Source organism: Topomyia yanbarensis, chromosome 3 (genome assembly GCF_030247195.1).
Source record: "Topomyia yanbarensis strain Yona2022 chromosome 3, ASM3024719v1, whole genome shotgun sequence".
NCBI classification, from domain to species: domain Eukaryota; kingdom Metazoa; phylum Arthropoda; class Insecta; order Diptera; family Culicidae; genus Topomyia; species Topomyia yanbarensis.
In genome coordinates this window covers 18,194,204-18,221,210 of record NC_080672.1, presented here as the reverse complement: position 1 = coordinate 18,221,210, position 27,007 = coordinate 18,194,204, and the positions used below count along the sequence as shown (strand labels likewise).

The 27,007-nt window shown below is 36.2% G+C and overlaps 1 protein-coding gene across 7 annotated transcripts in view; it reads right to left on the bottom strand.

Annotated features, from left to right (window-relative positions):
* The window catches only part of LOC131689419 (zinc finger protein OZF), a 50,781-nt gene extending 24,105 nt beyond the window's left edge, over positions 1-26,676 (bottom strand). For 2 of the 7 annotated variants that reach the window (XM_058974494.1, XM_058974493.1), the window contains exon 1: positions 15,561-16,180. The gene's annotated coding sequence lies outside the window, so the exon portion shown is untranslated. Of the gene's footprint in view, positions 1-15,560; positions 16,181-26,527 lie in introns of those variants that run through there. The other 5 variants (XM_058974496.1, XM_058974492.1, XM_058974495.1 and 2 more) reach the window with 5 other exon arrangements.
* Positions 26,677-27,007: the final 331 nt, after the last annotated feature.

Sequence of the window (27,007 nt, the reverse complement as noted above, 5' to 3'; positions counted from 1 at the left end):
TCTGTGTTTTTTTCTGCTTCTCTCAATTTCTCTTCACATCTACAGAACCACCCCATGAACTGCTCGAATTAGTATCCTTTCCCTGATATACAACTCTGTCACTTTTTTCCATCCCTTTTATTCACCCTCATCGATCGATAGCACGCGCTCTCCCGTTCGTCTATGAAACGGCCAACATATTTACTTCTCGACCGGGTGTGTGACTCACATTTATGTCTCCTTTTCCTACCGAGCCGCGTCTGGTCCGTCGATCACGCCATCAAAGCACACATATGGTTCGCAGATTGTCCCGCAAGATCATGCACCCGGGACGGGAGAGAGATAGAGATCGTTATGTATTTATGTATTTGGTATCGAAATTCAAACACAGAGACCTCTTGGTAAGCGCGACGACAAATGGACTGTTTAATTGAACGAATGAAGGCAAGGAACGCGATAAAAGCTGTGTGTGCTTATTTCTATATGATTCTCCTCCACTGGAGAGCTCTACTAAATCATAAATGAGGGTTTACGGTATATGCTTCGATATGGAATACGATACATTGTTATTGAACGGAACTCGGCCCAAGCCTTTGGAATCAAAAAGTCAACATAAGCAATTTATGTCATAGCTTGCTGCTTGATTTGTGATGAATGTAAAGTCTGACTGTTGAATGTTTACAGCCAGCCACAGTATGCTCGCCAACTGCAATGACTTCTACGAGTGCATAAGTAACCAGTCTCAATCTATGTATATCGGGGCCGGGTTTCCGGCTTGCTTGATGAATCCAGATTGTTTTATTAGAGCGATATGATCATCTTCTGAGCGGCAGTCATGGCTCACTAGCTTCAAACAATGGTTGCCTTTTGCCAGCGGCACCTCTGTTTTTTGCGGGGTATATGTGGTCATAATTGTGTTTCATGACTGATTGTAGTTGTCTGGTGAGACTTTAGCTCTGCGCTTAAACAAATGATTCACAATTGATTTTGCTTGGAAAGCATGAACCATTTCTATCTTATCTTTTGGTAATATCATTGAACGTTGATTTAATATTTGTAAAATTATATAATTAAGGTAGATAATATTTGAGCCTTGTAAAATTTTAAAATTGATCCAGTGCACTGAATGCGTTAAACATACTTAAAACATGCATTATTTAGATGATCATCCCCAAAAATTTTAATGTTACGACCTTGTCAGCACGATAATTAATCAGAAAGAAAAAAAATCGTTTTTAATCGATACTTCAATTGTCTGTCTTTATTTTTGATGATATAGTCGATTTCACTCGTCAATATGCCGTAGGCACAAATCTATTATTTTGGTTGTAAATATAGAAATTCGACAGGCTTAGCCATCTAGTACCTTCAAAACAAATTCTTTGCAAAATAATGACACTGGTTTAAAACAAATAAATCCAAGGCGGTCCTCTTGAATATGGAAAAAAATCCTAATTGAAAATATGAGGCGCACATAGGCCTCTGAATAAACATAATTTCGGACCAACCTTGTTGAAAATAGCCCCTTAGACTTCCCAAATAAATAATGAATATTAAAAAAAAACTTAATCGGCCCACCCCTGGGTTAATTTCTAGTCCCACCAGTTCCAGATTTGAAGCAAATCGGACAAGTCTTGCTACCAAACCAACGTGTCCGAAGTTTATATAGGATTTTTCGATAATTTACATGGAGAAAACCCACTGGCTCGCATTTTCACCGCAAGCTGGTACTATATTAATCAGATTTTTACTGCCAGTGAAAATAAGAGAGATAATTTAAATATCTAAAACTTTACCAAAGACTGCAAGTCAATTCGATTTTGTTAGAATAAGATATTAAACTTTTAACGAAGTGATGTCTGAGTCAGTTTTGCATGGGGCCTAACAGCGCATTGTTGTGTATCAGTACTCGATTGCCACAAACTATACATTTTGTGACACAATGGCCCAGTTTAACTGAATAGTATGTATAGAAGAATTTTAATATATCATATGAGTCGTGTTTTGGTTAGAAAATTTTGGTTCCACCTGTGACCACATAGAAGGTGGACATTAGAGTGACAGGGAAAAAATGACCCCTATCGGCCCGGCTCTGAGTCGATTCCTAGTCCCACCAGGAGTACTTGTTCCAAATTTGAAGCGAATCGGACAGATCTAGCTACCGGACCAACGTACCTGAAGTTTGTATGAGATTTTTCGTCAATTTACATGGAGAAAACCCACTAATTCGCATTTTTGTCGCTAGGTGGCACTGTGTGCATCGTATTATCACTATAAGTGAAAATAAGAAAGATAATTTAATTGTCTACAACTTTGTCGAAGGCTGCTAGTCAATCCGGCTTTTTGAAGTTATTAAACTTTTAACGAAGTGATGTCTGAGTCAGTTTTCCATGGGGCCTAGCAGTGCATGGTTATGTATCAGTACTCGATTCCCACGAACTAAACATTTTTGTGAAATAACCATTAGATTTAGCTCAATAGTATGTTCTTCTAACAAAGTCATGTTGACTTGCAGTCTTCGACAAAGTTTTAAATGAAATTATCTTTCTTATTAGACTTGCAGTGTAGCTTGACCGAATTGCTTCAAATTTGGAACAAGCACTTCTAGTACGACTCAGGTATGGACCAATGGGGGCCATTTTTTCTATTCACTCTATTGGCTCCTACTTTGGAAATGCGCAATATTCAAACTCCAATTAAATGATTTAGATATCAACCTTTCAACGAGACATTTTTTCAGGAAAACTGCTCATAATTTCTGGACTAAACAAACTCTCACCAATCCTATTTCATTCACAACGCGAAATATGTAAAAGAGTTGTATCAAAAAACCGAATTTTTGAAAAACATTCTACCACACAACACGAAAATATCTAAAACGGCGAATAACTAACTCGTTAGATACGAATCGATTCGCCAACGCGTGCGTTGTACTACAAATAACACATCAAGCCTAACTCCAAATTTATTTAAGGGGTTATATATGTTGAAGTGTAGGAATAAAAGGGAAAAGTCTAGCGTAATACAATATTTAATTTGTAAAATTTACTTGAGAACATGAAAAAATGGTAATAAGTGTCGAAGTTTTAACAATAAATAATATTTTCAGTCACGCAGAGCCACACATACGAACGTTCCAAGAGTAGACGTCCAACCATTTCCACGTCGAGGAGCACCGCGACGAACACGATAACCCTTGATACAATTGTCTGACACAGGAAATTCAATAAGATTTGTAAAGCTTAGACTTATAGTTGTTACTCAATGAACCAAAAAAAATAAAAAAAAGTTCGTGTTTCGGAAAATGGCTTCAAGAAAACCGAAAAATCTCATATAATACTGTAATATTGCTCACTTTTCTTCAAAATAATAGGGAGAAAAAAAATTATTCAGTTTTCTGTGGTTCATCGAAAAACTACACATATTACGCATTCTCATAAAAAATCAAGTCATTGTGCGCCAACTTGAAAAACGCAGTTTCAAGAAAACCGTTATTAACCCTTTCATGCCCAACTGCAGATAGGGTTTCAAAACTATTTTTCCTTGAAAACGGTGGAGTCTAGAAACACAAAAAGCCTATTTTTATAAAGATAGGTGAAGCAGTGCTAGAATCTGCTCAATTTTTACCTTCCAATGCTCAATATAATTCTCCTAGAATATTTACAATAGTTCACTTGCGTGGAAAACGTAGCCAAAGACAGTCTAAATTGATAAGTTTTATCAGCTTTCAATATGTAATATTGCAACATAACGAAGATATATGAAAAATTCATTTTCCGTCGTCAAAATAAACTGTCCCTGGCAGCACTGCTCCATCGGAATACAATCAGACTAATTGCAATAACTTCAGTTCTAGAGCTAATCCTAGTAACTGTTAACACTCAAATGGAAGGCAATAGTCACATTCAGTAGCCTTACTTATTCTTGTGAGCAAATCTTGCCTCAATCAAAAGTTATAGCTGTTTAAAAAGGTTGTTGTCCACAAACAACATGGGCATGAATGGGTTAAAGGGTGTCAGATTGAAATCTGCGTGTGTTACAGCAAATACACGCGAGGAGTGCATGGGTGTGGCCACCGAGATTTTGGAAGACTTTCTAAAGGTCCAATACTAACAATTAAGCGGATAAAAAAGAAGACAATGTTTTGCCCACTACAACAGAGGCCCCCCTTAAGAGCTATATTCCGATTCCATAGCATCGATTGCTGTGCTACCTACAGCAACCGAGTGTTAATCGCTCGCTTTATTCGAAATAGTATTTGTATGTGCTTTCTCACGTTATAAAAGTGAGCCCAAACGTCTAATACAATATAATCTAATATACAGGAATTGTATTTATGACTAATTTGAGTAAAGAAGCCCGGAATTTTCACAACTTCGTCAATAAAAACTGATATTTTCACATGAAAAGTCACCACTCACATAAGTTATTCGAATAAAATTTCTCCGGTAAATGAATCTGCCGGAGAATGAGCTAAAAAAGGTTATTCCTTCCTGTCCTGTTGGCGCTTATTATAAACATGACAAAATAAGTCTACTGTACTGTGTTTTCGGTTTTCGAAAATAACGAAAACTACCGCGTTCTCCGGTGGATAAAATTATTAATTATATTGGTTTGGAAAATGTATTCTCACACTATTTGTGGAGACGGAGAACTGTGCGATTCATTCTTATCCAAAAATGATAGTCATTCGATAGTCCCTTCTCGTGTGAGTAAGTAAACATTACGATGCGTGGTTGTTTCTAAAAATTTTCCTTCCAGATCTATCATTAAATAATCCTAAAAAGGTGATTACGGACTTGACCGACATTTTAGTTCAATGATCAGTCTGCTTCACGATGTTGTTTACCACATAGAAAAGGCATTCTCGATCAACCAATCTAGCTTGAGTGTATTCCTAGATATTGAAGGTGTTTTTGACAATGCGTCCTTCCACTCTATTCTGGAAGCGATGCGCGCTCATGGGATATCTGCATGTGTCTCGGGTTGGACAAACGCAATGCTTAGTAACCGCATTCTTTGTTCGTCACTGAGACAGGCAGAGATAAGGGAATTAAGTATTTGTGGCTGACCTCAGGGTGGCGTTCTGTCACCTTTGCTATGGAACCTGGTTTCCGACGGCTTGTTGAGGAAACTCAATGATTTTGGTTTTCCAACCTACGGGTTTGCTGATGATTACCTAATACTAATTGCTAGAATTTGCTTCGGAACATTCTGTGACTTGATACAACGAGCACAGTGGTGTCGACAAGTTTAATTATCAGTTAACCCAAATAAAACACCAACCGTTCTTTTCACGAAAAAGTAAATAACAACCGGGGTTCGTCCCTTGCAATTCTTTGATGCTGAACTACTGATATTGGATTCCAAACTGAATTGGTCTGCTCACATTGAATTCAGAGTCAAAAAAGCGTACAAGACCTTCGGGCAGTGCAGACGAACTTTTTGAAAGACCTGGAGTCTCAAACATAAATACGTCTATTGGATTTACACGACAATTGTACGTCCAATACGGTCATACGGATGCCTTGTGTGGTGACAGAAAGGAGAGGTGACGAGGGTCCAATCAAAGCTAAATTATCTGCAAATACTGGTAATGGTAATGGGAAGTTATCTAAAAATGCATGAAACCGTGTTGATCTTGCTACCAGTCATACACGACTGTGGTCACAAATGGTTACATGGGGTGAAGATATTCTTGCTCCCACCGATAGTACACTCACATATAGTTTTCCTTACATGACATTCCATGTGAAGTTTCCCTCTCGAGAGGAGTGGTTGTCTGGCTAAATGGAGAGAACAACAAACGCAAGTGGTCTGTTGCACTGACAGTTCTCTGATGGTTGGACGTGCTGGTGCTGGTGACTATTGTCGTGAAATGAAATTGCAACAATCTCACTAGCTAGGTAGATACTGTACTGTATTCCAAGTAGAAGTCTTCGCGAATATGTGCGGGGTACAATCGGCCCTTTAACAGAGTTTGTCCGGCTAAGTTATAAAATTCTGCTCCGATAGCCAGGCTGCTGTCAAGGCTCAGCAAAGTTATAAAATTCTGCTCCGATAGTCAGTCTGCAATCAAGGCCCATAGCTAGTCATCGCGTGCCGAACTCAAATCGAAGAACTAAGCATTGTCAACACTACCTACCTTGTCTGGGTACCCGGACATTCCGGTATTGCTGAAAATGAATGGGCTGACGAATTGACAAGGGCAGATGCAGCGATTGACTTCGTTGGTCCCGAGCCCGCCCTTCCAATTATGAAAAGTTGGATAAGAGAAAAATCACGGTTCTGGGCTTCGTCCGAGCATCGCAATTATTGGTGAAATCCACAAACGTGTCGCCAAACAAAGGCGTTTCTACAACAATAGTGCCCAGTGTTTTCGAAAAATCTACATATTTCAGCCACTATAAACTCAATTATCACACGGCAACTATTCAACGCGCTCAGTCATTTTCATGTGATTTTTGTGAATCCGACTACGGAACCTCATATCATTTGGTATGCAACTGTCCAGCAGTAGCGCAATTGCGATTTCGAGCTTTCGGCCGTCCTTACATAGACGACACCGCGTTTGGACTACTGAAACGCAGTGACATACTAAAATTTCTTATCCAATGCGGTAAAGAGCTTTGCCTTTTTATTTTTCAAAACATCGAATTTTTTTTATTACGTTATCTGAAAGTACAACTTATTGAGAATATTTTCCCAAATTTTCATATAGGTCCAAATAATAGATCGAATGTTACAGCGCTTCGAAGAGTGCTTCGTCTACCAAGAGCAGACGTAACTTAGAAATTTTAAACTCGATTATCTCGAAATGTCGTTTTTCAAAAATGCCTTTTGCGTGATCACGATTGCTAAAAAATACTAAACCGATTTTCTTCATTTTTTTCAATTAATAGTAATAATTTTTTTTCGTACCTTAACGATTCCTTTTTCATGCATAATTTTTTGTTTAATGGTAGATTCTTTTTAAAACAAATTTAGAGCTTGAAACATCAGTTTTTTAGGGAAAACATTCCCAAATGCAAGAAAAAATTATTATTTATTCAACTAATCGTTAAGGTACTATAATTACTTCTATACTAATGGAATTTTATGAGTTTTAGGATAGTTGATCTTTAATCGTGATCACCGCAAGCCTCGTATATAAAAAGGGTTTCGGTGATCAATATATTTTTACAAACTAATGCTTGTTTTTCACTGAAAAAAGTACTATCAAAATACTATAACTTTTGTGTGATATCAGTGAAAATAGGATATAGTATCTCTGAAACAATTACCGTTACCTCTGGTGTACCACAAGGAAGTACCCTTGGACCTCTCCTATTTCTAATTTTCATCAATGACGTCAATCTCTCTTTGAAATGCTTAAAGCTTTCCTACGCCGATGATTTTAAATTATACCTAAGAATTTGTAATCCGAATGATGCCCAGTTTTTGCAACAGCAGCTCGATATCTTCGCCAATTGGTGTCAATTTAAACAAAATGATGCTGAACGCATCAAAGTGCTCTACTATCACCTTCACTCGTAAACGCAACCCTATCATATATCATTATTCGCTGCTAGGATCTAACTTGAAACAGGAGACCTGCATCAAAGATCTCTTTTCTTATTACTCCCATTGCTAGAACAAATTATTCGAATTCGACGAACCGATGGCAAGCATGTGAAAAATTTTCAACCAATGTTACACGTCCTTTGACTTTAACTTGTCCCGTGTTTCCCTTAGACGTCTATACAGTGTTATTTTAAAAACATGACCCGTAGTTTAATACATAGTTCGTAACGCTTATTGTAATTATAATATTAGATAAGACGTTTTATTTTAGGATGTAATTTATATAGCTATAAGTAATTATGTATCATTTGGATTATATCATATCTGTTGGTACGAAAAGACGAGGAGGTTTTGCGCCCATTTGAGAAAGAGTGCTTATGTTTTCTCATCTCAAGAGGGTTTTTCCCTGCTCCAATAAATAAATAAATAATGAAATCACTGCGTTATGCCTTTACGTAAATTCAAACTTTCTTGAATTTTTTCTCGCGAAAAGGTATGTTAACATACCTGCTGTTTGTTTTTGTGCTGTTATTTTCTCTTAACATACCTGCTGTTTGTTTTTGTGCTGTTTTTCCCACCCTTCCATTCCTCTCTCCTTTTTCTCCTTTCCTTCCGCTCAAGAAATGATGAGGACAAGGCAAGATACACTGACGACATACGAGGAACGTGCTCATTGAACTATATATTCGGATTCCTGTATAAATCGGATCATTCACTTTTTCTTCCCTTTAGGGTTACAATTTTTTTTTGCGCGAGCCGCAGCTTCTTTTTCGAAAGCAGTATTCAGATAGGTATTTAGTTTTTCCAGTAACTTGATCGATTTCCTAATTAAGATTCAAATCATAATTATCAAATGGATCAAGTGGTACATTCTTCATTTGCAGCTAATTAAATGGTTGTATGTATGGAAAAAGTCAAGAAACATGTTAATGTGAGGTTAACCTTTTCATAGGGTTCTAGGGTGTTACGGATCATACCTTCCTAGCTTTATTGTGCATAGTCTAGACATTGAAAAAATTACCATTTCTTACACTTTGGTTTGCGCCTTTCTTTCTTTTACGTAGTTGAAGCTGTCGTAAATTTTTTTAAAATCTTCAATAACTTTGAAACGAAGTATTTTACATACAGTCTTCAACAATATTATGTGGTTTTAATTCCTCCATACTTGTCTAGAACATCGTTTGCACGATAATTCACAATGAAAAAAGTTATATTGAAAAAAATAAATTTAAGGAGGTTGCCTGAGAAAACGCTTTATAAATCGATAACCTTTGATCCCACAAGTTCAAGTTCTTCAACAAAATTCTTCATTACGAGCATTTCTAAAACATTGTCGAAGATACCAACTTTCTATCTCGTCAGTATAAAAAGTTTTTTGTGGTTCGATAATAGTAAACCATGCCTAAATTTAATGTGTATCAGATTGTGGAGAATATTCATACGAAAAATTCCTTCAAAGACACCCTGTGAATAAACTCGATGGTTTGGCCTCTAGCGAATTAAGTTCACGTTTTTGGGGTTTCCGACCACTGTGCAAAGGCGAACCTGGTCTAGAAGGCGAAAAAGAAGTAACCATTGACGTTGTTTTTTTGAAACGAAAAATCCTTACGAAAAAAATTGCGAAAAACCGCTTCTCTTTCGCCCTTATATCAGGCCCGCACAATTTGGAAAATGTTAGTTCCGCGAAGAATTTTTTTTCATGTAACTAAGGGCATGTTCAGGAGCGTTTTATTTTTTGTAGGAATTTCAAAGTAGAACTGCAACTGAAACATTCACATCCCCAGCAGAACGTTTTGTTTTATGATTTTGAACAATTATGTTTTAAAATTTAAAACTGTTATACGACGCCGTTCTATTTGTTGCTGATTTTAAAACACGTTTAGAGCTGTGTTTTAAACAAAGGGAGAGTACTCAGCACAGACACTAAGACCCGATTGACTGGGGAAAATAAATTCAAATGCAGTAACGCTGAAGGCATGGCGAGACATGAATTTTAAGGTTCCTGTTACCTTTTTTGAGCATGTGTTAGATTTGAACGCTTGGTAGTATGGATAGGAAATTGTGTTCACAGCTTTGCTACCGGATTATCTATGCAAACCTTTTCAAAACTCTAAAAGAAGAATATCAGCCGATTTATTAGATCACAACGATTCAAATCATACAAAATAGCTGCTGGTAGAACTATCGGTTTCGCTAAATGGTGCTTTTGAAAAAGTGGCTGTGATTTTTTGTCACACTACCACACCGTACTGGGGTACGCAACACAACTGCGCAATTAAAAAACCACAGCCACTTTTTCAAAAGCACCATTCAGCTAAGCCGATAGTTTTTCCAGCAGATATTTTTCATGAATTGAGTCGTGATGATCTAATAAATCGACTGATATTCTTCTTTTAGAGTTTTGAAAATGTTTAAATGGATAATCTGGTGGCAAAGCTGAACACAATTTTTCTTACGCACACTACCAAGCCTTGAGGTAACTTGAGCCTTAAGCTAAATAGAACACCCGTTAAAACTGCACCTGAGACAGCAAGTTCTAGTTCTAAAATTTTCAGTTTTATATTACAGAATCGTCAAAATTTTAAATCTAAAACTGAAACACTCCTGAACATATCCTAATCATTGAAAGAGAGGGATCCATGAGAAACCGGCCGACCGCAAAATATGACCATCATCGATTCGAACGAAACTTTGCAAGTGTGTTCACTGTATGAATCTCCATGATATTCTCTGGCAATTGGAATATTTTGATACAAAAGCAATTTTTAAAAAGGGCGTAAACGTTTCTACGTGTATGAATTTCAAAATTTTTTTGTTCGATTACTGTATGGGACCATTCATAAATTACGTAACGCTTTTAGGGGGGGGGGGGTTCGAGAAGTTGTTACATATTGTGACATAGGGGGGAGGGGGAGTAAGCTAGATCGTTACGTAACATGTTTTCATCGAAGAAAAAAAAAGATGGGTGGGTAATGTCTGCGACATAACCGGAGAGATGTAGAATACATAAGGAACACGTTCTTCAAATATGTTGATACTCATTGGAATTTTCGGACTAAAGGTGATTTGGGCGAGGAATATTTCAAATTATTCTTTACAAAAATGATGGTGGTCCTGAAAAGGTACCAGTTTTGTTGGCGTTGTTGGCCTTGGTGAGGGAGATGGCTAACGATGAAATTAATTGTTAGCATGAGGAAGTCGCGTAGTACTGGCCAATGGAAGAACAGATAATAATTGATTCCTGAAAATCAATTTTTCTTTATTCATGTAAATTATACATACTTACAAATCTAACAGAAGATTCCTGATCATATTTCTGAATCATTAGTGCGAACATTGTGTAATTTGGTTAAGTACAATGAAAGTTACAAACTTTCCAAACTCGACCTTCTGTTCCTTCAGAAATATTGAAATGGGGTGTCTATATTAAACCGTTAGTCGTGATCACAATAAAAAAAGATGGGTGGGTAATGTCTGTCACATAACCAGAGCGTCGTGATTTCAATTCGAGACGTTAATTTAAATCTAATAATATTCAACAGAATCACGTTTGAATGGGAAATTTTCAAATAATTCTCTATGGTAATAATGGTGGTTCTGAAAAGAACCTTTGGTATCGGCGTTGGTGTTGATGGTGATGCGCTGGATCGTTGGATATTTTTGGCATGATAGTTACGTGCCTAGCGAACTGTTTTGTAGCCTCGAACAAAACGACAAGACTGGCTTCTTCGGGTACCATTACGGCTGAACTTTATAAACTTAGCTCGACTTTGAAATCCTGCACAATCTCACGAATCAGACACTAGTAGAGCCATTTTGTTTGCTACTAGCACGGAGCTGCACAAAAAAATCATATGCAGTTAGTTCACGGGGGCTGCCAAAAAGCTTGAATAGAAGCATGCGACTTCAACGTTTCTCTTAAACACATGCAACAACACATTCGTTTTGGTAATACTGATAATAACAGTAGAAAGGAATGGAAAAGCAGTGCACGAAACGAGCGAGAGGATAATTTAATTTTTTTTTCCATGTGCAAGCTACTTCTTTCCGCACAACGTATTATGTTGCTTGTTGAAAATTTGCTACACACCTTAAAATGAAAGTTTCAGTTTAACTCTCGCTAGAACACAATTGATTGGTCCTGAAAAGAACCGTTGCTTTTATTGTAATTTACGCCCACTCCCACAAACCGACCAAGTAGGCATCACTGGCTTCATTACGGCTGAGTTTTGTAAGCGTAGCTCGACTTTGAAGTAATACACAACCTTACGAACCAGACGCTGGAATGTTAGCCAGCGGATTAGTTGCTCCGTTGCCCTTTAGTTGGGGCGAAATACTAGCATGGCGATAGTTCCTGATCGGTAGTTGGTTGCGATGGGCCACCAGTAGCTGGGGCACTTTTGCGGACCGTAATCATCGCCAACTGCTTTCCTCCGGTGGACTGGCTGCTTGCTAGTGCTTGAACGAATACGAATGATGAGAAAAACCAACCGACCAATATTCATATATGAAAACACGAGAAAGCACTACTATCGCTCTCTCGCTCGTTTTCGTGCCATTCCTGTGCCTTTCCTTTCCGTTCGGCTACCAATACTAGCATAACCAAAACGAATATTCTGTCTTTCCATCGCCTTCAATCTAGTGGCCAGTGCTAGCAAACTTGCATGTTCAGTTTTTCAATAACAACATTCCAACAATATTTTCAAAGAATGTGGCAGATTTGAAAAGAAGGAAGGAGAAAATTTTCACAAATTTAAATTCTTTTGTCTTATTTGTTAGCGCTGATAAAGGCTATTTAGTTTGCTACTAGCAAGGAGCTGCACAAACAAATCGATTTATGCAGTTAATCAACGGAGGCTGCCAAAAAGTTCGAATAAAAGCATGCGACTAGTGTACTTTGCACGTTCTATATTTTATCAATACTAGAGAGGATCAATAAAATAATTCAAATTGTAATAGCGACATGCAATTGTGGCAACACTGGCCAAGAGATTGTGGGGGAACACGCACATTCGTTTTAGTTATGATGGTAGTAGCAGCAGAAAGGAATGGAAAAGCAGTGCACGAAAACGAGCGAGAGGATAATTTAAATTCTCTTTCTTTCTTTCCACACATCATATTTCTTATATAGCTTTCTGAAAATTATTTGTTATGCACCATAAAATGTAAATTTCAGTTTAACTCTTATTACAACACAATTAATTGGTCCTGTAAAGAACCGTTTATTGTTTTATTGCGGGAGCATAATTCAGACGCACTCCCCGCGGACACGGTGAGCCCGTTTAACTCTTATTAGAACACAGATTAGTTTCTCTGTTGCCCTTTAGTTGGGGCGAAATTCTTGCAGGGCGACAGTTCCTGATCGGGTTGCGATGAGTCACCAGTAGCTGGGGCACTTTTTCCGCCGTCGTCATCGCCAACTGCTTTCCTTCGGTGGACTGGCTGCTTGCTAGTGCTTGAACGAATACGAATGATGAGAAAAACCGACCGACAGATATTTATATAATCGCGCTAATATGCACTACTATCGCTTTCTCGCTCGTTCTCGTGCCGTGCATGAGCCTTTCCTTTCCGTCCGGCTTCTAATGGCCTAACCAAAGGAATATGCCGTCTTTCCCCCACCAACTGCTCTCGTCAAGCAACCCAATGCGAATAATCATAAAACAAACATGTAGTGGACCTATATATAAACTTTTCATTATTTTATTGCTCGGTTGGTCCACCATTTTGACGGCTCTGTGCGGAATGGGCTGAAAAATTTCACTTTTCCGAGTCGTTTTCGAAAGATTTTTCAAAACACATTTTTTTGTTATTAGTGCATGTTATACATACTTCAAATTTTAATACAGCATAGAGGAACATATTTGCAACAAATTGGCCTAAAAATCAAATCATTCTATTTAGTATGATAAAAGTTATTAACGTTCAAAATCTGACGCGGCGCCGCAGCCGATATTTTGAAACGGGACCCCTATATTGAAACCTTAAATGTATTCTACATTAAAAAAAAAATTTTCAAGGAATTTGTTACGTAATAGGGGAGGGGGGGATAACTAAATTTGTGACAATTTGTTACATGGGGGGAGGGGGGAGTCAATTTTGGGCAACTTTTGCGTTACGTAATTTATGAATGGTCCCTATTCTATACAGCAAAACTCTCTGAGAACAAGTTACAGGAAATGAATACTTCTGTCTGTCAAAAATATACACTGAAGAAAATGTTGTGTTAAAAAAAAAACAAAAATTTATGATAAAAATTTAAATGACGGAAAAACCCATTTTTTTAAATTTTTTATGTTTTGTTACCAAAAACCTAAAGAGAAAAGAAACATTTTGAATGTGATTGATTGATTGGTGGAGAAAAAATCGGTAAAAAAGTTTTTCTAACAATAATTTTGTACATGTTTTTAAAATTTCAAATATCTCGAAAACTATTGCATTTTGGAAGATTTTTGTTAAATGCATTTTGATTTTAAATGGTGCTTAGAATTATATTCTGTAATAACATTACAATTTTATATGTCAATTAGTATGAAATTTAAAAACATGTACGAAGTTATTGTTAGAAAAAAAATTTTACCGATTTTTTTCTCCATCATGCAATCACATTCAAAATGTTTCTTTTCTCTTTAGGTTTTTGGTAACAAAATATAAAAAATTTAAAAAATGGGATTTTCGCAATTTAAATTTTTATCATTAATTTTTGTTTTTTTGAAAAATGACACAACATTTTTTTCAGCGTATATTTTTTTCAGACTGAAGTATTCATTCCCTGTAACTCTTCTTAGACAGTTTTGCTGTATAAAATATAGTAATCGAACAATTTTTTTTTGAAATTCATGCATGTAGAAACGTTTACGCCCTTTTGAAAAGTTGCTCTTGAGTCAAAATAATCTTATTACCTGTGGAAAATATTTAGTCTTCCATGACGGTGAAACGTGCAAAGTTTCATCGGAATCTAAGATGGTCGGTCACGATTTTAATGATTTTTGGACGGATCTTCGTGGAATTCCTCACTAATTTATCACCCATATTCTTGTTTACGACAAATGCAAGATTCGTTCGAAAGTAGTTTGTATTCCCAGCAAAATCGAATGGGCTTACTATTCGTTCGAATCGATTTCGAACGAATCTCACATTCGTCTTAAACACGAATAAAGTTGTATACCTTAATGGAAACTTTCTGAATAAGACTTCTGTGTAGTAAATATAATTTTAGCAGTTCTGTTCTTTTAGAACAATGATTATTCTTAAGGTGTCGGTTTATCCTCGGTTCCCCTATGCTCTTGTTATGTCTAAGATATCGTTAGAAAGAAGACAGAATCAAACTGGAAAAATTAGCAGACGATGTGATTTACCCAAGTATTCGTAAACAAAACACCATTTCCAATATCGTAAACAAGATACATTTATTATATTATTTTGTTGTGCACCTATTTCTCTCGTTCAAACAGGCCCGGTTACATTTTATTGAAGTTTTCCGAACATGTGTGCTAAGTCGAACAAATAAACCACAAATTCGCAATTTTATACAAATATACTCGTGACTCGCGTGAGATATACGGTAGCTAACTTTCACTGTCGGGCTAGACCAGCATTGTAATCCCATGATAGTAATACATTCAATTATTGTGATATAAAGCACAATCACAACCAGAACTCGCAACTTTTTCAACAAAACTCACCGCTTACTAGTCATTGAAGCCCGATTGTCGAGAAATTTAAATGCAACCATGAAGCGAACCTGATCGATAGCTAGCAGCTTTTGTCGCAGCCATCATCGCAAAACAATAAAATGCATACATGGAAAGAAAAATAATACCGTCGATGGGGGCATAACGCTGAATACCACCATGTCATCACATTTCGCTCGACAGCAGAGAGAACTAGAACCGCGACTTTGAGCTACATTTTATCGAACGGAATTACACTCATTACGAACAAAATCAAGCAGAAAAATTGAATAAAAGCCGGTAGAGCCGACTAGGTAAAAAGAAGAAAACACAACACATACTTACTTGATTACCGACGTCGTATGAAAGGCCGTTCCGATAAGAGCGTAATTACGAAATTCGTAAAAGTAAACATAACTAGACTCACAGCACACGACACCTCATGGTGATACGGAGGAGCACACGTTTGCCAACAACCCAATTGAAGCACACGAACACTAACGAGACACAATCGAAATTGGCGTATTGTTTCACTGTCTGACTGATAACGTGCTTAGCTAACTAGCAGGAAGAATATTCACCATCACCATCAGCAAACTGACCCAGTGCAGCGCCTTGATTGACCTCGACTTGACTGGCGAATTATGCTTTTATTTAATTCAATTGACGCATTCCGGGAACGAGTAGGCCCTGACCGATCTCGTCGCTACGACACTCGTTGAATGTTCGTTGATGTGTGTACTCGAACCGCGGGGGGGGGGGACTCTGCACTCAAGCACAGGATGCAGATGGTCTTATTGTTTGCTACTATGCCCGGCACGGCAGCTTCCACGGGGATCTTGCGATCGAAAGTCACCAGCCGCCTAGTGTGTGGTATATGGATGTGTGGTATACATATTTTAAAAATAACCTACAACCGAACGAAACGAACTGAATGCGCTGATTGTTGGAACGAAACTGCGCGCGCGCGTGTTCGTCGTCGGTTTTGTTTTCAAATTTTTCTTCTTTGTGCCGACGACCGTACACAGTGGGTTCGGTGTCTAAGCTTCAAGTCTTTTTTTTCGTGCCATAATGTTCTCGATTGACTTTATTTAATTAGATTCTCACAAATTTTTCGATTATGGTACCACTAGAACCAATCTCCAATGAATTGTGACTTGATATCAAAACTAAAATTTGGCTCCTTTTGTACCATTTTATGAGGATCACCGCCACGCCTGTCCGCTGTGAAATACTCTACCACAGAACAGACATTTCTTGAGCGTTTTTTCAAAACGTCATATCTGCAATGAGTTACTCTCTTTGTTTACTTTCTCTTCTGTTAATAATTCGATCACTTTGACATTTATCCCTCAACTCTTTGCATAATATGCTAGTTAAAACCACCGTCTTTCGATCTGTACTGTAAAATAAGTGAAAACTGTTATAGTGACGCCGTAAAAATCGAAAGAGAAAGCAAACAAAGAGAGTAACTCATTGCAGATATGACGTTTTGAAAAAACGCTCAAGATTTCTTCGATCGCTGGCGTTAGATGAGTGCTACTCTACTTATAATAAAGAGACAGGCGGATGAAGCAAATAAACCAGAGAAAAGCGGCGCACATGTGGTAAAATCGTTTCATTTCTAAATATACAAACTTGAGACCTCTGCTCATAGGACGAAAAATCGAGTAGTTTTTTTCCTCGTTCGGGCGACTAATTACGTACAGTCCTATACGGACACAAAACTATGTACAGCGAATGTGTTTATAGTTTAGGAACTCAACATGGCATATGTTGCTCGGTAGAATATGTAAATAGCGCAGATCTAAATGTATCACTGCCTATTTTTACATGCTTGTTACAGAAGCTTGCAGCCTTACAGAAACTCTAAAAATAATTTATTTACATATATACACGAACATAAGTTGAATGTGGTGATATAAACAGAGTGCAAGTCTGTTTTAAACAATTTTCTCCGAAAGGAAAGACGAAAGATTTCAACGTTTCGATGAAGTCTCTTTGCGTACGTAGGTATGTCTTTAAACTTATGTACGAACCTAAAGAAATAAGACGTATCGCAGCAACCTTTGACCATGGATTTAAATATTAGGATTGGTAGAAGCGAGTGAAGAAATTGATAGTATTCCGGGGCAAACTGGGAAAAAGTTGTTCTTTTTTGAAAGACACTAAAAAAACTTTAGTGTCTTTCTAAAAGGTTTTAAAATTATTAAAAAAAATTAGTGTCTTTCCAAAAGGTTTATGTTCGTCAAAAGAAATTGAGAGAACATATCTCGATCGGTAAATATTTAGAGTGGGTAGTAATAATATTTTTTCAATTAGTTTGCAGATTGGTGGGTTATATAAACTTTGAACTTGGTGAAATGAAGATTCATTTGTATTCCATGCTTTCATGTCAAAGCGGATAAATTTGTAGACCGTTACCCCGGAATTGATCCGATGAAGTTATTTATTGTTTTAGCAGCTAAATCGCCATCAAAGGGTTTTTCAAACCAAAAAATTATGGAAATAGAGTTGATTTCTCCAAAAAATCTACAAATTTGAGATGCCCGAGCATTTTTGTTTAAATCAAATTTTGTTTAAATCAAACAATAAAGATATCCAACTGAAAATTGCTAAATTGGTTTGTAATATATATTAAAAGAATCACAAAATTATACTAAGTTTATAGGTTTATAATTCCTTATTTGTTTTTGATTTAGTAACAAATAGCAATTGCAGTCGCTTACATTAGAAACAATGCGTCAGGTACAAGACCTTTAATGCGCTTGAATAAATAAATATTTCCATTTGTCTGCAGTTTGCTATCGTGAAATAGCAGTCTACGTGCTAAAATTTTGAACAAACGTTTGAACAGTTTGATGGCAATAACTTCACTGGTATTTCATATACAGGGTGTTTGGTTCATAGTTAAGAATCTCTCAAGTAGTGATAGATGATCATATTTGGAAAAAAAATCGTCCTATTAATAGCATTAAATCTCAACCGTTACAGAGTTATTAAACTTTTTCTATATTTTACCTGTTTGTTTTAAATGCCTTTAAATCAAGAAGTGTACCTTGAATTTTAAATCTTTTAGCTCCATTGGAAAAGGAGAGAAAATTTCCTACTGAACAAAACTCTTAAATCTTTCTGTTAATGGATTTAAGTAACCTTTAAGTGGTGAAGTAGTCAAAAGTTTTTTTGATGAGGTTTTTAGTAAGTTTTCTTAAAATTAAGAATAATGAATATATCAATACCTATTATCCAAATGTTGAGTTCCAAGACGATCCATAATTTGTTTTTCAACATGATATTCGAATATCTTCTCTTTTCGTTGAAATTATTAAACTTTTCCTGTAGTTGACTTGTAAGTGCTTAACAGACTCTAGCCTAAAAATATGCAATATATCCTTATTACCAACGTTTCATTGGTAAGCAGAGAAAATTTCCTACTAAATTTTGCGCAAATCTAGAGAAAATTTAGAATAGGACGTAAGTAAAAATGAGAGATTCTCTTTGAGGTCTTTCTCTTCTGTTCATTACTCAGCCAATTCAACATTTACTACTCTACTGTTTGCATAATATTCTAGTAAAAACCGCCGGCTGTCGATATGTACTGGAACATTAGTGCAAAGTGTTGTAATGACGTCGTAATAAACGAAAGAGAAAGTAAACAAAGAGAGGCTCTCAATGTTACTTACGTCCTATTGAAATTTTTCTCTAGAAATATCTTTTAGTTAAGTGTACTAAATGTCGTTTATCCAGTAAAGTAGTTCGAAATTAATGGCTTCGAAGAGTTGTGTGATTCGTACAATTACTAATCAACAAACATTTTGATTGTTCATTTGATGTCCCTTAGAATTCTTTACAGTGTTTGTTTAACACTTTATTTCTATCTATTTTAATTTCGCTGCTATTTGATAGTAGATACATGAAGTCACCATAAATGCAGTGGGTTCAAAATCGTCGTTTTTGCATGAGTTTGCGTCGAAACGATGAGAGAAAATGATACGGACTCAAATAATAACACTATTTTTGAAGAAATTTACTTCTAAAAGAATATTAGTTTCACTTAATTGAAAGTTATTAGTAAATTTTTCCATGTAAAATGTTCTTAGCTTTCCAGTGGAAACAGAAAATAATGGGTTAGGCGGCATACTTTTAATTTGAAGCTAGTATAAGAGAAAAGAATATAAAAATATCCAAGTTCAATAACCCAAACACGTGGAAACAAGAAAAGATAAATGGATGCCGTCAAAGAACAAATTATTCAGATTTTTTAGACAAACAATCCGAATTAATAAAATAATGATGTTATTTGAGTTTTCAATAACTGAACGAAAATTCGATAAAAAAAGTTAACTTTTAGATACTTTACTTTTAAAATGTGACTTAAACTCAATGACTAAAAGAAGACACTATTTAATATGAAATTTTCTCAGCTTTCTAATGCAATTAATAGAGTTGAAATACAACATATGCTTTTTGAGTTAGAGATATTTAAAAACAAGCATGTCAATTTCAGAAAAGGTACAATAACTCTGCAACAGCTGAGATTTGATAGTAGGGTAAGGTGGGGCAAATCCGACCGTTGGGTAAACCCGACCCCCTTCTGTTACCGAAAATCAGAAGCACTACGCGAGCTAATATCAATGGTTTCGTGTAGAGCATCGAACATAATCATAATGGTGGCATGACAGCATTTTATTAATCTACATTGAGATGCTCAAACGACAAAAAGTGTGTTTTTACAACCTTTGATTTGACTTTTGTGCATTATTGCCTACAGGATATTTCTGATTGTTAAAGTGATTGCATAAAAAATGTAAGTGGATTTAAATTCTTTGAATAAAGTCCTACAAAGTGTGTAGATGAATTTGGTTCAACCTTTTTCATAACTTTTGTTAATTGCATCGTAATGAAAAATGACACGGTGGGGCAAATCCGACCTCTAAATAGTGTGGTAAATCCGACCGCTTTTTTGCTAAGAAAATGTTTATTTATCAAATTGAAATATATGTTTATTGTTATTTAAAATTATTTTTATGAAAAATGGTTCATAATTACAAACGAAAGACACAAAAACGTGATGATTATAGTATTCGTCAAGCAATTGCTCCGATGCAAATGGGAATATCATTACGTGCTACTGCTCGTGATTTTAGCATTCGAAGATTGACATTGAACTCCATTTTCTTCATGTTACAATTCAATAACACAACATTCATTGATTAATCATTGAAAAACCATAAAATTTGGGTAATACCTGCACTAAATGAACCAAAACATAGGGGGTCGGGTTTACCCCACCATTTTTGAAAACAGCAAAAATGAACATTTTCGTTAAAAGCTTGTATCTCAAAATATTCTTAAGATCCGAATTTAATGCTATATATACGAAGTTGCCCAGGAGTCTAACATTTAATTTGGTATATAAAACGACTTAATCCGATGTAAAATGAGCATTTTACAGCCAAAACCATTTACTAGGTCGGATTTACCCCACCTTACCCTATGTGTAGAATGATTTTTTTCTCCAAATATGATCAAATAACATCTCTCGAGAGATTCTTAACCATGAACCAAACACCCTGTATATGTATACAATTTATTTCCCACTGAACGGTACAATTTTATAGAAGATATTGCTCTACATCTTTTCATACATAAGCTCTTCACATTCGAAAAAGAAAAGTTTTTAAAACCTGAAGATGGAAGGTAATAGCTCTAATGTAAATTCATCGACCATTTTACAAGAATACCCCGCCGACACATTCAATAATCCATGCCTGAATACATCCACATATTAAATAAACACATGTTATTCTTTCATATTCCCGCAATCAAAATGCAACAGTATGAATTATAAAAATATGTCAAAAGTTGTTAGGACAACTTTTTTATTGGAAGCTTTCGCATGTTCCAAAAACACTGAAAAAGTTTCTTTTACGTCTTTAAAACGATAAACATTAGATTGTTGATATTTTATGATGAGGTAACGCGAATAACTTTTAAAAAGGGCATAATTACACGAATTAATGGTTTTTGTTTGTAAATTCGACTATCGCATTTTAGAAAATTTTTGGTAAATGCATGTTGATTTAAAATGATACTTAGAATCATATTTTATAAAATATGATTACAGTTTCGTATGTCAATTAGTATGAAGTTTAAAAATATGTATAAAGTTATCGTTAGAAAAACTTTTTTACCGTTGAGTTCTCCATCATACAATAATTCAAAATGTTTATTTTCTCCAAAAAAATGGAAAATTAGGTTTTTTGCAATTTAAATTATTAACATAAATTTTTCTCGTAGAAGTATTCATTCCCTGTAACTCGTTCTCAGATAATTTTTTTGTCAGTCAAAATAATATTATTGACTGTGGAAAATGTTTAGTCTTCCATGCCTGTAAAACGTGTAAAGTTTCATCGGAATCTTAGATGGTCGGTCACGCTTTTAAACATTTTCGGACGGATCTTTGTAGAATTCCTCATTTATTAATCCATTTACTTCGTCTGTTGTGTGACATCATTTGTAAAAATATCGTTTGTAACGTGTGTGACAGCTATCGCTAAGCTTTTTTTTATTTGAAAGATTTGAATGGTACTTTTCAACAAAAAACAAATGGGTTAATTTTAATTGAATACTAACAATATGGGTATCAAAATTCTTGGAATTTTCTCAGAATATATCCCATGATTTAGGAACCGGAGCAGCTTCCCATGGGATCAAGAGTGGCCGTTCCGAGGTCAAATTGCCATATAGTTTAGTAACGATAAACAACAGATTCCTGAGACAATTTCAATAATGTTGATGCCCATACTGCTAGGATTTTTTAGAATTTACTAATCATATCCTAGTACTGCAACATTCCTCTGTAAATCCAGAGTACCGGGAACCAAATAATTCTAATTCTCAGTTTAAAACATCCGAAAGTGTCCAAGTCGGCTGAAAAATGCCATAGATACGCAGTTTTTAATTGACAGGTACCCGACTACCCTTGTCGTCCTGTTGATGGAGATTTTTCGTTGGACACACAACGGTTAATCGAATAAAACCGCACACTACCTTGGAGCAACTAAATAATTTTATCCAATAAATATTGAAGACCGGAATTTAGATCATCTAGCCAAAAAAATAATCTAAAAAAGTTGACGCCAATTTCCCAGCTCATGCGAAATTCTTTCTGAGCCAAGCGTTATGTCTAGCACCTCCTTTCTCCCAGACCTTACAGAGGTTGGTCGGTTTCCCACATTCAGAATATGGAGATTGGTACTACTTATGTACTCCATCAGTTCAGAGCCTCTCAGATTGATATCTGAGCTGCCCCAAATGCATCACTGTCGATAATGAGCGGAAGCCCATATCTGCTACAATATGATACAACGTTTTTGAAAAGAAGACGACTCGTTATGCGGTAAATATTCTGAACAATCAAAATTCTTTTTGTCTATGTTACCGACAGTCAGTGTAACTGTGACTGCACAGATATCGCTAGCTATGAGCTCCGATATGAGACACGCGCTAATAGCCTTATTTGCAAGAATGCAAGCACGAGGCATTTCACGTGGGTTAGTCATGCCTGTATTGTTGTAAGCAATGAAGACAGTGTTAAGTAACTTTCCAATAGAGAAGTTTCCTTTATAGAAACACGGTTCTTAAACCAATGCTATTGAAGTTTTACCTTCCTGCTTAAGTCGAGATAAATTCATAGTTGCTGAACGTTTATGCTGGAGATTGATTGGTGCTATTCTAACCATTGTTGGGTACAAAACTGTACATTTCTTTTACAACATATGTTGCACAACAACTAGAGGACACCAAACAAGTTGGGATGTTAACGCATGTAGGGTAGGGCATTGCAAAAAAAATTTTTTTTTTAATTCTCAAAGGCCCCCCCCTCTCATATTGTGACAAAGGTCAAAGTAAGCTCAGATGCCAAATTTCACATCATTTGGACAATTTTAGACCCCCGCCCACTCCGCTTGAAATTTTTTGAAATTGGTACTATGGGAAAATATGGAGGAAAAATACATTAAATGCTATAACTTTTGAAGTAGAAATCAGAAAATTAAAATTTATACCTCTTTTGGAAGGAAATAATCTTAGTATTTGAATGGAGATATATTTGTTTCTAGAAAAATACGGGAAAGTGGGGTACTGGATCATTTTGGCCCCAAAATCCCCTATTTTTAATGATTTTTCTGCTCCGTGATGAAAATCATACATATTTTGTAGTTTTTCTAATGTAAAAAAAATCTCAGAAATCGAATGGAACCCTTTTGATCTTAGTCCGAATACGAGAAGTTGGGGTTAAATGGCCTTTTGACAATAATATTAACCTTCATCATTTTCTCGTGAATATATCTCTATTATTCTTCATTCAATTTTCATAAACTATACCTTGTTGAACGTGGAAAATCCTTAGAATTATAACAAAAATAGATTCGTTACCGGTAAAATTCAGGAACATCAAATTATCTGACATATAGTGTCGATTTCACATTTTTATCATAAAATCGCACATATTAACTCCATTTAACAACAAAATTCTTATTTAATTTACTACTTTTAGTGTAAAATATGCTTAGGAATCACATGAGAAAAGTTCCATTCCTGGAAAAATAGGGGAAGTTGAGGTATTAGGACAAATAATGAAAAAAATGAGATTTGTAGAGTAAATATCAAAAAGTTTGATGTTTTTGAATTTTACCTTTTTTACGTTTTTATTTTTGTTTTATTCCTCAGAATTTTACACGTTCAATAAGTTACATTTTATGAAAATTGATTGAAGAATAATGCATGAGAAAATGATAAAATTTAATATGACTGACAAAAAGCCCTATAACCCCAACTTCTCGTATTCGAACTAAGGTCAAAAGGGTTCCGTTCGATTTCTGAGATTTTTTCACATTAGAAAAACTACAAAATATGTATGTTTTGCATCACGGAACAGAAAAATCATTAAAAATAGGGGATTTTGGGGTCAAAATAACCCAGTACCCCACTTTCCCGTATTTTTCAAGAAACAAATATATCTTCATTCAAATACTAAGATTATTTCCTTTCAAAAGAGGTATAAATTGTAATTTTCTGATTGCTTCTTCAAAAGTTAGAGCATTTAATGTATTTTTCCTCCATATTTTCCCATAGCACCAATTTCAAAAAATTTCAAGCGAAGTGGGCGGGGGTCTAAAATTGTCCAAATGATGTGAAATTTGGCATCTGAGCTTACTTTGACATTTGTCACAATATGAGAGGGGGGGCCTTTGAGAATTCAAAAAAAAAGTTTTTTTTGCAATGCCCTAATGTAGGGAGCCATCATTTGATACCCACGATTTGCGAGATTCGCATAAAACAGTAAGGGTAAAATCTAAAATGCTCCGCACACGACTGGCATATTTTAGACCCTCCAGTCATCAAGTCTACGGCACGGAACTACACGTTGACTTAGGAACTCCTACTTTCAGTCGCCTCCTACGACATGGGAGCAGAAACCCAGTGGCTCAATTCTTGGCCGGACACCACACGGCCTCTAGGCAGGTTCATCTGTACACATCGAAATTTAATAATCGAAACCCAGCAAAACTTCACCGAACTACCATCAGCCAAAATTATGCCGATCATCGGCAAAAAGGCTTCGGTGCGCAAAGCGAACGTTCCGCTGCGTGATGCAGCATACTAGGGAGCCCGGTTCATCCTAGGCTCCGTTCGCCGTTGAAAATATTTTAAACCCCCTCAACAATTTAACCCATAGCACGGGTCATATGACACTATGGAATTAGGATTCCCTGTTTGGTGAGTTTTTACCACTGGTACAGCACCCAAGTAACAATTGCGGTTTTAAGGCACTCTTAAAGAGCCTCTTAAAACTTAAATTGCACTTGTAGCATGCTATAAAACTTTAAATGCTACTTGGGCAAGCCCGTAGAGTATACACACTTGCGACACGTGTTAGAGCGACAAGATAGCAAAAGGTTAAATTCGGTGTTTTATCTAGCAATAAATAACTACAGAGCATAATTAAATTTTCAAAAATTGGGTCTCTAGAGATTATATGCGTTTATTCACATGTTATTCAATCACATTATTATTATGCTATATTCCTTCCTAAGGAGGAAAAATTGGGTAAACACTAATCTTTCTCTCTTTTCAATCTTATTCCCGAAGCATAGTTCTTTCGCATTGGCCTGCTAAGCCAAGACAAGCTTCGGCTTCGCTGTGTCTCATCGGCTTAACAGAACTTCTAGTCTAACGAGACATCACGTTTGACCAGTCGTTTAATTGGAAACATAAATATTGTTCCGTTTTGGGATTTAGCGTCAAACCGGCGCTAAACTACTCCGGCAATAAGTTAGTATCGGTTTCTGATGGGACGAAATAAAAACGCACCCTTGACTTTATCACTTCGTCACTAAGTTATTATAAAAATCTCAATACTAAACATACGTACAAAATAAGATTGCAAAGTAAGTCCACCATTTATGACTGAACAACCAATAAATTCAAGTCTAAAAAAAATACTGCACGGTTCAACAATTACTTTCAATTGAAACAACACTAAAGGGCAACCTACGACGTACACTCTCGTTCATTGTGCCAATTAAACGTTGAACTAGTGCACCCATAACTGTCCCTCAGGATCCGTGCATTGAAGTCTTTTTCCTAGTTTATTCCACTGATAACAACACATTCCTTCGAACAGCAGTCCAATGAGTGCAGGGAAACATGCGCGATACAGCAAGAACAGAAACAACTACCAAGGGCCTGTGGCGGCGACAGAAATTTAGCCCCCCTCCGCAGGTTTCCCGTCTGTCTCCTCTGTGAGCACGGAAAGCTGAAAATCCCCTACCCGCGACCGCGACAAGAACTGATAACCGGACGGATTTTATTGTTATATAGATTAGAGGTTGCATTTTTTCAAGCAAATTCGATTTGCGTGTGGCCAAAACTGTAGAAATTACGCAATCTCTATTTTTAAACTAGCGCTGCTAATAAATTGGTTCTGCTGATTAAGTAGCTTAAAAAGGTGGGTGCAACAGTGAACATGGGCGAACCCAAAGCCAGAGAAAAAATGTTCTTACTTTCGTACTATTCGACGGGGGTTTCTAGCCTGAGGAGTGTGCAGTCATTTATTCACCATGACCTTTGCTCGCCTTTACGCTCATTCAAAATCTAGGTTCGATTGGTGAAAAACGACACTGACAAACAAAAAGAAGCAAACAATATTTACAAGACATGCAGGAGTTTCTTTTCTTTAGCTTGAAAACATAAAACACAAACGAGTGCATGCAGAAACACGCTTATTTCATTGATAACCTACTTACAAGATATTTTGGCAATACAAACTCACTGAAAAATCACCTCCGACTAGAAAGATTCACGGCGAACAAGGCAGGAACTTCCCATCAGCGACGGTCGTTTGAAGATTTTTCACTACAGTTTTTTTCTTCCCTTCTCGTTTGCTCAGATGACAGTTTGTCCGGTACGCACATACACAAATGGACTGACGGTGTTGTTTGTTTTATTAATTTGCGCAAGCGCAGCCGAAGCAGCGTTGCCAGTGTTTAGTTGCGTGAAAAAATCAACTTCTTATGAATATATCCTTTTGTACAAAACGAGTATTTTCGATAGTTCCCGTTATATATTTGAACTATAAATTCAAAATAATTGCATTTTGTGCAAAAATTCGTTCGTATACCCTATTGCGACATAGCATGCTTATGATTAGAATTCAGGGAAATACAAAGAAACAATGATACTGGAAACTCAGAGTGTGCCCATCGGTGTTCATTACACAGAATAAA